The sequence below is a fragment of the Ctenopharyngodon idella genome, chromosome 10 (genome assembly GCF_019924925.1).
Source record: "Ctenopharyngodon idella isolate HZGC_01 chromosome 10, HZGC01, whole genome shotgun sequence".
Taxonomy (NCBI): domain Eukaryota; kingdom Metazoa; phylum Chordata; class Actinopteri; order Cypriniformes; family Xenocyprididae; genus Ctenopharyngodon; species Ctenopharyngodon idella.
In genome coordinates this window covers 45033833-45047399 of record NC_067229.1, presented here as the reverse complement: position 1 = coordinate 45047399, position 13567 = coordinate 45033833, and positions in this window count along the sequence as shown.

The window sequence follows — 13567 nt, the reverse complement described above, 5'->3', positions numbered from 1 at the left end:
CAACAGAAGAACATTTTAATCATCTAAAGAACCTTTTTCCACCATAAAGAACCTTTTGTGCAATGAAAAGGTTCTGTGGCTGTTAAAGGTTCTTATATGCCAATAAAGAACCTTTATATTTTAAGAGTGTGGCTGCTTACATTGCAAGTGCACACTGGTTTTGCCACACTGGGTCTCTCGTTTTCAGTATAGATGCAGAATAAACCATTCTTAAAGCATTGCAAGAGATCTCAGAAAAAGAAACAATACATTTAGGCTTGTACAGAAGGGTTGTTAACCCCCTTGTTGTGTTAAATTGGAAACAGGAGCTTTTACAGAGTGAATTCCCATGAATAGATTCTCTGTGTATTGTTATATAACTCAACCCCCTACAGATGAAACGGTTATAATTGAATAATACACAACACATGAGCAGATCTGTGCTGGAAACGTCAGCTGGGCCTCTGGGGCTGCGTTCGCTCTCTCAGTGGGAAGCCGCGCTGGGCACATATCATCATCAGTACAGTGCCCCACGGTGCCCGCGGGCACACCTTTGGTGAGCGGAGCATTTGGCCCATCAGTGGTCTTACCGTTTGAAGGCTGTGGGGTGCATGTTAAGTGATCCTGGAAAACAATTTCAAGCTGCTGTACGTGACCCTTGGCCCCCCACTTACAGAGAACCCAATCAACCCTTGCTCTCTTTGCTTAATATGGACTTATAGTACAAAACATTTCAGGGTATTTATGTCAATTACTAAGAAAAGGGAACAAGATGCTCTTATTTTTTACAGTAGACTGCATAGGGCATATGCAAACATTAAACCACTGCAAAACCAGGGTAAATACCATGTGGTGCCAATAAAGACTCTTGGTTCTTATTAGCAAATTTTATATAAAATGTGGTCCTATATGATTCCTTAGAGATCAATGAAGTTTGTGATGTGACATTATTGGTTTTTTAGAGCAGTGCATAGGTTTAAATTATCCTCCTGGGTTTACAGATGGCTTTTCGTAGAACTATGAAACTTAAAAAGATTGACCAGGCTGTAAAACATTTATTTTTAAGATTGGCAAGTAATATTTGGATGGATGGATGGATGGATACACAAACAGATGGATGGATGGACGGACTAATACACAAACAGATGGAAGGATGGATAGACCAATACACAAACAGATGGATGGATGGACGGATGAATGGATGGATGGATGGATGGATGGTCAGAGGATGGATGGACCAATACACAAACAGACGGATGGATAGATGAATACACAAACAGATGGATGGATGGATAGACCAATACACAAACGGATGGATGGATAGACCAATACACAAACAGATGGATGATGGATGGATGGATGGATGGATGGATACACAAACAGATGGATGGATGGATGGAAGGAAACTATATTGCAACACACCAAAACCACCCAGAAGAGCTTAGTGACATAAATAGAGCAACAGGCTAAAACACTCTGAACACCTTAGAAACACCCAGACTACCACCCAAAATATCCTAGCAACTGCACAGCAACACATAAAAAAAAATCCAGAACTCTTTAGAAATAGCAGCTGGCATGGTCATTGCCATAGCAACTATAGATCACTCTATGAGCTGTATAGAGACATGATAAAAACCACCCAGAACACCTTAGCAATAGTAGTTACATAGTAAAAAATTACCTTTAGGGGTACATGAGCTTGTCACTGGACAACTTTGTACCTTTTTACCCCTAGAAGGTTAATAGTAATACTTTAAGGGTACATATTACTACTCTAAGGTACTAATAATATGAAACTTTAAATAAGGTACAAACTTGTCCTTTTAAGGGTAATGAACAGTGACAATCTGTTGGACCCCTAAAGGTAAAATTTTTTGAGCATTTTTTTTTTTTTTTTTTTTGACAGTGTACTGGAAGCAAAGGGGTGGTTCATTGCGATTTCAGTTTTTTAACTTTAGTTAGTGTGTAATGTTGCTGTTTGAGCATAAACAGTATCTGCAAAGTTACAGCGCTGAAAGTTCAATGCAAACGGAGATATTGTCTTTTAAAGTTATGGCAGTTTAATGCCTACAAAAACGAACCGTTTGGACTACAACGAGCTTCTTCCCGGGTTGGTGCCATCATAAACCCTGCAATTAACATAAACCCTGCCCATGGGAACACACAACAAAGTGGGCGAGGCCATGTCGCGCGGCATTATGGAAGCGGAAGAGTTTACACCGGACGCGAGCGGCACTACGCGACGCGTCAAAAGATAATAGAACCCATTATAATCAGTGATATTGTCTACACTGGATGCGGCGCGGAAGACAGCTTCCAGAATCTACAGGAGTTCAATGCTGGATTTGCACAAAGGCTATTACTGAAAGATGATGCAGTTCCCACTTTAAAAGCAGAAGCTGCTGTTTATAGGCCCCAAACTGTAAGTACGTTTTATTGTTTGTATGTCTTTTAAACGTATTATGTTGCTATTTTTTGGTTGCATCAAGGACGTAAACAAAGACCAGTTCATTTTTGCTTTGCTAACCAGTTAGCTAAATTATATTGCATACTTCTCCAACAAACTTCTATGTTCATAGACAAACAGTTGTTCATGCTATAAATTAAACAATAACTTTACAAAAATGCTACTACTTAGTCATGTATTCAGCTACAGTAAAGCTTTAATCAGGATAAGACCGTATATTGAAAGCTAACAAACAGCAGTAACATTTAGTGACAGCATATCTAAACACTTTGACACAAATACAAACAGAAATACTTACCATTCAGAAACGTCCTTTAAAAGCTGTGCTTGCAGAGGTTCTGCTTGACCCTCTTCATCATTACTGCTATTTTTGGTCTGATTCGGGCTCAATTTGATACGGCAATATAGTTACAACTAATGGTTACAACTAATGGTTACTATACAAGTAACCATTAAATTGTACTTCCATAAATGGTTACTTACAATTTCTTCAGAGAATGTCTAAGGCTGTATACAAAAATCACATTCTTCCCTACTATATAGAAGGTGAAAAACAGCATGTTACAAAAGAAGTATGTCTGAATTCACAGTACTCATAAAAGAGTTAGCAAAAAGTATGTAGATGACCTACTTCGATTCTGAAGTGTGCATACGATGGACACATTACTATCCCATGAGGCCACGGGAGAGGATTTGTGAATGCGAAACGGATGCTGGTAGGTCACATGATAATGACAACATGGTGAATGCAGTATGTTCAGACTACATTCATACTATATAACATACTTTTTTAGCATTTTACTTGTTCAAATGTGTACCTACTCAAGAGAGTATACGATTTTGGACGCAGCCAACTTGTATTTTATTATTAAGCGGCGTGCCACAGTTTTGAGTCCCTAGAAGAGTGTCTTGTGCCAGCATCCCTTACAAGAACTGCCAGCGATGTCACAGAATCACACAATTCTTTCAGTGTTGCCTAACACTTGAATGGAGCTCTAAAACAAATAATGACCAGACAGTATATCTTTATTAACTGTTTAACAGTGCATTACTTAACGCAACGCAGCATTGTTAGAATTGGCCAGAGTCTTCAGATAAATCTCCCCCTGACAGTGGATATGCCCACAGCATAAAACTACTTTTCCAGCATGTTATCATTGGACACATTTCAATTGTTGTATATCCTCTTGCACAATGAGCGTTTTAAAAGGCAACAGCTGTGGCAGAGCGTCGAAGGGGACATTTTCCTTCTCCCTGTGGTGTAACTGCAACAGAGGAAAAAACATAAATTGCAGTAGGATCTCTGCAGCCGGGTCCTAGTAACATTTCATTTACTTCGCATTTTGGTCAATATCTTGGTGAGAAAAGAGGTTAGTCAAATTACAAGTGAAGTAAATGTTTTGTGGTGTTATTTGCTTGTGTAAAACCAATATTTTTCTATGTGGTTGCTAAGGTGTTCTGAATGTTTTTTGCACATTCCTATGGGTGGTTACTAGGGTGTTGCTTGCTTTTATTTGTGACCAACTTGTAGTTAATGTGATAAATTTGCCTACAAATTCAATTGCGTGTAAAAATATGAGTTTGCGTCAATTTCGCAAAACATTTGCAAAATATTTGCCAGAATACTGTTTTTTTTCTAAAGGCCAACTTTTCTAAAGGGAGTTATGTTATAGGTGATGTATAGTATAGGTGATGTTTCAAAAAGTCAAACATGATAGTAACCTTTGGAGAAATTCATCCAGGAAAGTCGTAAACTAAGCTTGCTGAGTTACATGCTAAGCGTAGCTTGACGCACACATGACCATATGCACATGCTTGTTTTTAAATGACTCATCTCTGAGCATCAGGGGTTTTTGTGAGTAGGGGCTCTTTGAAACTGCCTGTAAACTTTAACTACTAGCATCTTACGTTTCACGGAAACCAGTGCAATATCCAGCCTCCCAATAAGAAGCAGCTGAACGTGAGGGTCATTATGAAGACTTCACAGAAATTAAAAACAAACTGGAAAGCCACACAGGCCTAATCCTGCTATTGTGTGGATATTTCAATACATGCGATGAATAAATATGTCATTTTAGCAGATCAACTTTAAGTACTACTGTACAAGATACAATATGATAAATTACACCAATATTCAGTTATAAAAAATGATTAGAATAAAGTAATAATAATTTAAAGTAGAATAATTTTTCCAATAAGTAAAATAGTGCATTAGCCTAATTTTAGGTTGTTTGCATTTGCTAAGCAACGTAGTGAATATATGGTGCATTTAAGAAAGATAGTATTTACGAGTTGACCGCACATGAATGGCACCATGTTACGAGTGGGAAACTCTGGATTTTCTTTGGGATTATGTGAGTTGGGGGTGCATCAGAGCATTTTTGCCAAGTCGCGATTGGGCTACTTTAACACTGTTGCCGCGGGTTGTTTTTCATGTCCGCAGGTCGAAGCGACCCTTAAATAACAGGATATATTTTATTTATTAATATTTAGCCCCTGGAATGCAAATTTTACCAGGGAAACCCCACAAAAAACACGGATTTTACCCCCCTGAAAGACCGATTGGTCTAGTTTTGAGAAGCAGTTGGGCGGGTTTTGTGAATACCTGGCAACAGCATCAGAGAGAAAATATGGCGGACGGAATGGATGCAGCGTCTACATTCACAGTAAATATCTGAAAATTATTCTTCCAAAATATGTCAGTATTGCAGTGTTGTCAACAGTACCTGACTTCGATACTTGAGTGCGTGAACAGTGGTTATGAATCTGCTCAACAGCGCTCAAAGCGTCACATTTTTTAAATTTCAGTATCGACCTGGTATCGAAGTTAGTACTTTCAACAACACTACAGTATTGTACAAAATATGACAATATTGTGCAATTACGATAGAATATATAACAATTCAGTTTACAGCACCTTTATAAATTGAATAAAAACATAAAAAAGCAAAAACACACCTGATACACATTTTTTATTCATAATTTTGTTGAAGTACGGTACATCGCAATCTTGCTCTGACCAAAACCTTCGTAATTACGATTTCCTGACTTGTAAATGCGATTTGAACGGACCAATAGCATGCGCGGTCACAGTCATTGGCTTCATCCAGTCAGAATTTAGAATCCGTTGTAACAGTTGGATTTAATTGGAGTAAACAATCCACCACGTAAAACGATTCATTAGCATACTGTGGGCTGCATCTTACAACATACTGTAGTAACTTGACAATTAAAGGTGCAGTAAGTGATTTCTGAGAAATGCTGTTGAAAGTGGATCGGACCTAGCACAAAACACACTTGTAGCCAATCAGCAGTAAGGGGGCAGTTACACTCATTAGGGGGGAGGTGCCTGTGTTCATGAATTTAGGGGTGGAGCTATCATGATAGGGGTGTGATCCTTTTGGGTAGGGGTGTGTTTGTTTTGGTGATTTCAAATATCAACAGCATTTCTCAGAAATCGCTTACTGCACCTTTTAATATAGAATGTGCAATTGCAGGTTTGTGTTTAACAGCAATGACACTGAACATGGATCATCCAATTAGAATTTAGTCTAGAGTCTTTTATAATTAACCATTTACTTTTAACATGAAATATTCAATTAAAAATCACCCATGAATCATCATAGTAAAAGATCATATCCATATGATTTGCACGTAACCTTTCCTCCATGGCACCATAAACCCAAGAGTGGCCGTCTCTTTTCTCTGCAGGTGTATGTCATCTACCTGAGTTGTCCTTCCTGTGCACTTTTCTGAAGTTCTTCGCTTTAATCCGGTTGTATGTCAGCTCTGCTAGTGTCTGACTACCTCCATATGGGACTATTCCCTGAGCTGTGATCCAAACCTGAGAGGTGCATTTTAACAGAACCAGCATGCAACGCTGTGCACGCACAGGACGCAGCGTGGATGAAACTAGAGTGGAGAAGGGAGACACATTAGCGTAAGCCTTTACTTACCAACAAATATTCAAAACCAATCCAGTATTGATTAAGTATTGTCTAGATTGAACCAATGTTTCTGTGTTTTGAGCCTGATCAACAGTAGGTGTTTTACCAAACTTCTCTGAGGGCTTAGCATAAATGGACTTATAGTCTTAAACATTTCACATACTTTCAGGGCTACATGCGTTAGCTGAGGAACTGCCATTGAGGTGAATGGTGACGTTAACCGTTAGCTTTTTCCAGGTATTATAGACCTCTTTGGTTTTTACAGCCGATCCCCTCATTTTCTCTCTCAGGTTTCTGTTCTGGATGTAACATCCTTCAGCAGGTTTATTAAAAACCCTAAGCTTTGCTCTGAGAGTTTGGACGCTAATGAGAAACACATGTATGGAGCGAAAAGTGAGATCAGGACCAGAGGAGCATGGGAAAAACAAAGCAACACTGGCATAGAAAGGTGCACTCTCAGACTTACATCATCTGTGACGTTAAACGCTTTTCTTATTTTCCTGTGGGACCCTCCCCTGTCAGAAAATTGCAGTTTTAGTGTGGATTATGATGATTTCTCACAGTTGTCAATGGGTTGATGTGTCCTATCGAAGTGATAGACAACAACGTTGAAATGTGGCATCCCCAGACATCCCATCTTTCCCGGTAGTCTCCCGCAATTTGATAGCGTCTCCCTGACGGCCCGCAAATTATACAATATCCAGTCCGATCTCACTGCAATTCGTACGTATTTTATGAGGTGGCAAATTCGTACGAGTCTGTGCGACCTCACTCGTACGAATTTGTAAGTTTTTTGCTAAATCGTATGTATTTTACGAGTTGCTAACCCCGCCCCTAAACCTACCCGTCACTGGGGTTTAGACAAATTGGATGAATTCGTACGAGTGAGGTCGGATAAATGTATGATAATACGTATGAACTGGTCGTGAGATAGTGTTGACAATAGGCTTGTTCGACTTCATGCGGCGCCGCAAAGATCGGCTGCCGTCTGACAAAAGCAATGCATTCTGGTTAGAAAATTTGTCTGACTTTGATCGGTGCTGCAGCCACCTAGGTCAGCTGCTGCAGTTGCTCAAAGGCCCTGTCCCAAATGGCACCCTAAACCCTCACGGTCTTCCTCTGAGTCCGCACTTTCAGGATGTAATGCCGCTTTGACTGCCGGGTAAAGTCCTCTACGTAGCTCACAGTCTTGCGGGCTCAGCAGAAGTGCGCATCAAGGGCGCATAGCAGCCGCAAAGGGGGCACTCATGAGCACCCTTCTTTAAGCTTAAATGACGAATGGGACACCCTATGGTCTTGTGGACTTAATGGACACTCGCACGCAGCGGCCATTGTAAGTCCATAAGATCGTGCGCGTGTCGGTTAAGTCCACGAGACTGTAGGGTGTCCCATTTGTCAATTTTAGGCTTCAGAAGGGTGCTCGCGAGCGCCTCCTTTGCGGCCGATATGCGCCCTCGATGCGCACTTTTGCTGAGCCCGCACTGGTTCTTCCCGACAGTCAAAGCAACGTTACGTTACGACTCGTAGGAAGGCTGTGAGTGTTTAGGGTGCCATTTGGGACAGGGCCAAAATCGGCTGCGAATGCCTTGATGACGACACACTTTATTCTCACTGGTCAGATTCTGTGATGCCAAGACGACGTGTGTTGTGTGTTTTTTCTTAGACAAGTTCCTGTATTTAACCAATCTTGATATTGAATATCTGATATTCAAAACATGGGAATTTCAATCGCATCCACTTCAGCTACAATCAATGCAAAAATCGCGTGGTCTGCTGTGAATGACGTTGGTTCAGCACACTACGGAAAGCATGAAGTGTCCGACCTAACGGCCGTCTCTCTACTCCTCCCCCACCTGCAACCAGCAGATCTCGCCAGCCGGTGGCAGGATAGTGTAGTTCATCTCGAACAATACTTCAAGATAATTATCACAGATGAACGCAACTTTTATGAATTCTGAAGCCTAAATGCAGTCGCCAGAAGTAAAAAGCTAAAGGTAGGCTATAAACGAACTACACTACAGTCCCACGACTTCAACGTCACAATCACTAAGCTTCCGACAACTCTTTCAGTTTTTATTTTAAAACATTTTCTAAGAACGTTAGACTTAGACTTGTTTATAAGAGCACAATTATAAGCACAACAAGGCTGTAAAAGCGTACTGAGTTTACCTGTTGGGTGTGATGACATTTAATCTCCCCGACTGACTCTGTAGTCCCATAGCCACTTGTTAGAAACCGCCTTTTTCAAGACATGTAACAGCTTAAAAAAATCATGAGTGGGGTAATACTGATGTATTTTATGTTGTAGAATAAAACGTGAAAGTGTCTTGAGCTTGTGTTCACCACAGACCTTATTTCAGCCATTTAACCAAAAACCCATTCAAAAAACCCACTGACTTCAGGACGATTGAACCGGAAGTGTTAAAATTCTAACTTGTTTGCACGTTTTGACCTACAAATTGATGTCATAACCTCACCACTCCATTAAAGTGCATTTTTGGAGAGTCAATCAGAAGTTGTCAATCAAGATGCATTTACTGTTTCCACCTCATATACATGCGCTTGACATTTTAAAGTTTATACATAAAGATTTGCTAGGGGTTGCTTGGGTGTAAAGTGTGGTTTTGAGAGATTTTAGCATGTTGTTATGTGGGTGCTCGTGTGTTCTGTGTGGTTTTAGCAGTGTTGGGTGTAACGCATTACTAAGCAATTAATTACTTGATAAAGTAAAGGATTAATTAGTTACTTCTGACATAATTGCATTAAATACTGTATAGACTATATAACAATCTATACAAAACAATAGTGGATTAATTTAGTTGCTAATATGTGCTGAATTGTTTTAGCATGTAGATGTGAATGCATTCTGAATGGTGTTAAAGTCTGTTTTGTGGCTGCTACTTGGTTACTTAGAGGCCCAAATTAAAAGAACGCACCAAGTCTTGATTATGATATTCGGGTCTGTAGATTTGTCTCATCTCCTTCCTTCAGTGTAAATCTCTTGGAGTTCCTTGTCTGCCAGGCGAAAATAGTAAGTCTGAAAATAATATACATGAAATGAATAAAATAATAAGTAATAGCACACCCTTCAAGTTGAAAACTTTTAAGGTTCTGTTCAAGTGTAACAGTGATACCTTAGCAAGCACTATTAATGACATTGTTTATAAGAGTGGACTTTAAAGTGCTCAGAGATCCATAGGCAGAGTCAAATTTACCTTGACGTTTGCTTGTGCTGTGAGATATGAGGCCATCTACTGGTCATGGAGCTCACAGATTTTTGGTTCTTTCCCAGAAAACACTGTTTAACTTGGCAACAATGACACTGTCCAAAACTCTTCAGGCGGTTGACGAGAAAGAGCCAGAATGTGATTAAAGCTGAAGGAAACAAAAGGCCCTTTTCTCAACAAATCCAGCACAGTGACTAGACGATTCCAACATGAGTAAGAGTTTGTGAGATACTGAGAATGACCAACGAGAAACTGATTTCTTGTTGTGTTACCGACTTTGTGTATCCTCTAAAAATCACTGCAACATAGCTGATTTGATTAAAAGTCATTAAGCAGAAATGATCTAATGCAGTTGCATTTTTTAGGTGTCACTTAAAGCCCTGGGTATACTTCGTTTGACTCGTACGCGTGTTTGACGCACGAGCAGTTTTGAGCACTCTCTCGCCACGAGTTACAACAAATGTAAATATATTTGTATTCTTTCATGCTAGAGCTTTACAAATGAGGGTGCTTTCTAACCTCTTCGCACAATCTCTTATATATGTAGGCCTCCATCGTCGCTGTAGCTTGCACGCGTTCCGGTCTGTTCTGTTTGTGCAGTTTTTCTCTGACTACCTTGTGAATCGACACCGCCAGGGCACAGTTGCCACCTTGTGAATAAACTAGTTATTGCAAAAAAAATTAAATGCGCATGTGCGACCGGTTATAAAAGTCCGGTGTGGTAAGAGTCCCCACAGGAATCGGGTCTCCTCAAGGACCACGAGTGATCCCATTGGTTCAGCGGACTTTTAATGGGATGTATTTTTAGCGCCTGATTATATTTCCTGCAAAATCATGTTATGATTTATATCATTTAAAATGCGGTAATTATAATGACCATTAATGTCTTTTAAATTATGTAAAAAGTGGGCTTAAGTGTCCAAATACTTTTTAGGGACACTATAGATCTAAATCAAGCATCTTTTTAATCAAAATCAGGTTATTTTATTCTCTCTCCAATTTCATATGAGGTCAAATACGACTTAACATAATAATTGGTGCAATAAACAACCATATGTTTTTGTTATTCAACGTTGGCAGTCAAACCATGCAAATAATGATGACTTTAGAGGATGTAGTCAAAAAAGGAAGCTTTTTCCACAAAGGTTATGTATACTATACTAAGGTCTCAGAGGATATCTGCATCAGTGTATGTGTGCACAAGAGAGAAAACAAACAAAAGCGGCTGTCGCACCATGCCGTATCAGTCGGAGCAGATCGTTTGGAACGTGTCCAGTGTTTATGCAGCTAATTTTCATATTTAAACACATTCACAACCTCAGCAGTGCCTTTACTTTATAACAATACATCATGCTGGCTTGTTATAGTTTACAATAGCATAATACAGTTTTAAATACATCAGATATGCCATACATTTACAACACGTCTAGACTCATGCTCCAGGCATTGAATGAAGTGTACAGCACCAATAAAACCCCACTTAAAGGTTTATTTAATTATAAATAAACCGTTGCTCTACAGATGCTTGGAAAACACAACAAGCATTTGGAAGGCTATGATTTATGCAGAAGCACGAATTTTACTCTCACTGTAGCATGTTACAGACGAAATGACCTCGTTCTCATACCTGCAGGGTGGAGAATGTAAGAGAAAAAACGAATGCAGATGGTTTGATTCTGCAAATAAAATCTGACCCAATTCCCTGCTGTCGGAAAGTCTGGTGTAGACATGCAAAAGATGGGTTCTGTTTGGTTTTATCATTATCCGAATCATGCTGGAAGCCAGAATGATGTCTGGATTAATTGAACGGAAAAGGGGTCTTCCTTTTCTGGAATATCACTGCCAGATAAAACATTCCCAGGGAAAGAAATAAAATTGTGAACGTCCAAAGATACAGTAAAACCTGCCAGAAAAATTATTTTACTCACTTCTGCACTTACTAAAAGTACTGCAGCAAATAATATGATAAATAATAAATAATATAATAATAAACAATATGAAAGTATATAAATAATAGTTAAAATAGCACTAGTATTAGATATTAAAGGGTTAGTTCACCCCAAAATGAAAATTCTGTCATTACTCGTCCTCATGTTGTTCCACACCCGGAAAACAGTTCATGTGACTAAAGTGGTTCAACCTTGATGTTATGAAGCAACGAGAATACTTTTTGTGCGCCAAAATAAATAAATAAATAACGACTTTATTCAACAATATCTATTGATGGGCGATTTCAAAATACTGCTTCATGAAGCTTCGAAGGTTTACGAATCATTTGTTTCGAATCAGTGGTTCAGAGCGCGTATCAAACTGCCAAAGTCACGTGATTTCAGTAAACGAGGCTACATGATAAGTGTTTCGAATCGAAATTTCAATGGTTCACCACTGGGGGGACGTGACTTTGACAGTTTGATAGCGCTCCGAACCACTGATTCAAAACAAATGATCGGTGAATCAAATGATCATGAAGCGGTGTTTTGAATCGCCCATCACTAGATATCGTTGAATAAAGTCGTTCTTTTGTTTTTTTTGGTGCACAAAAAGTATTCTCGTCGCTTCATAACATTAAGGTTAAACCACTGTAATCACATTAACTGTTTTAAATATGTAGCTTTCAGGGCATCTGAAAGTGTTAATTGTCTTGCTGGCAATGCAGGCCTCACTGAGCCATCGGATTTTATCAAAAATATCTTAATTTGTGTTCCAGAGATGAACGAAGGTCTTACAGGTGTGGAGCGACATGAGGGTGAGTAATTAATGACAGAATTTTTATTTTTGGGTGAAATAACCCTTTAAAAAAAACAGTAAGTGTCAATTAAATGTTTGTCTTAAATTGTTTTATCATTTAAAACCTGACATCTTTTTGACAAAAGTGCTTGAAAAGTGAGCTAGTGCTATTTTCCTTTATAATAAATGCTACTTGGTATTATATTTTGTAATGTAATGCAATCAAATGTTTTTTAAGCGTGGTTTCAGTGGCCAGATACTCTTTTTAAATCACTGTAGTTCTGAATCACTTGCTCTTCGGTCAATGGCGGCTCCTAGTGGACAGGCGTGTAAACTACAGCAGCACAGCACAAGCTGGCCAACAGATGTCAGCAGCGGCTCGTTCACGCTCACAGTGGCATTTCAGTTCACAAATTTAATTTCCCCAACTCCATTAGGAGCTATCAAACTCCATTAAGCAACACCTCCAGTGAAGCATGTAAAATAAATGGGTATTTGTTTCTAAGGCAATTCTAATTTCCTTTCCTCTAATGTAACAACTCCTCCAGATATAATAATAATATTGAGGTCTGTCTAAAACTTACTCAATACATGATACTTACGTCAATTAGACTTTCTGCACACAATCATAAATGTGACTGGAATAGATCACCCAAGAATGAAAAATGTGTCATCATTTACTCACCGTCATCGTGTCTGTCCTGCTGGAATATACAGTTTAAACTGATAGCTCTGTCTTGGAGCAGGCTAGCTGGTCCAAACTAGTCATTAGCATTCTGTGGAGAATAAACAACGATGTTTTTGCGTAATGTCCAAGCTGTACTTTTCCATACAATGAAAATGTTGAGCTACAAAATGTCCGAAATCGAATGCAAACATAAATGACATTTGATATCTAATTGAATGATGACTTGCATTTTTTCCCTCACGACGACTTGAACTATACCTCATACTTTTATTGCACTTTTATTATGCTTTTTTTTGTTATATGTGGAGCTTATTATTCACTATTTATTTTAATTGTATAGCAAAGAGCAGCTTGGACATTCTGGAAAAACTGAAGGAAGGAAGGAAGTAAAATATATGGTTTTGAAACAACAGGAGGATGAAATGATCAAATGTTTACTACTTTGTGTGCACTATTCTGTTAAATTAATTAGATGTTATCATTTACTCACCCTCATGTCATTCCAAACACCTTTTTTTACTGCAAGGAA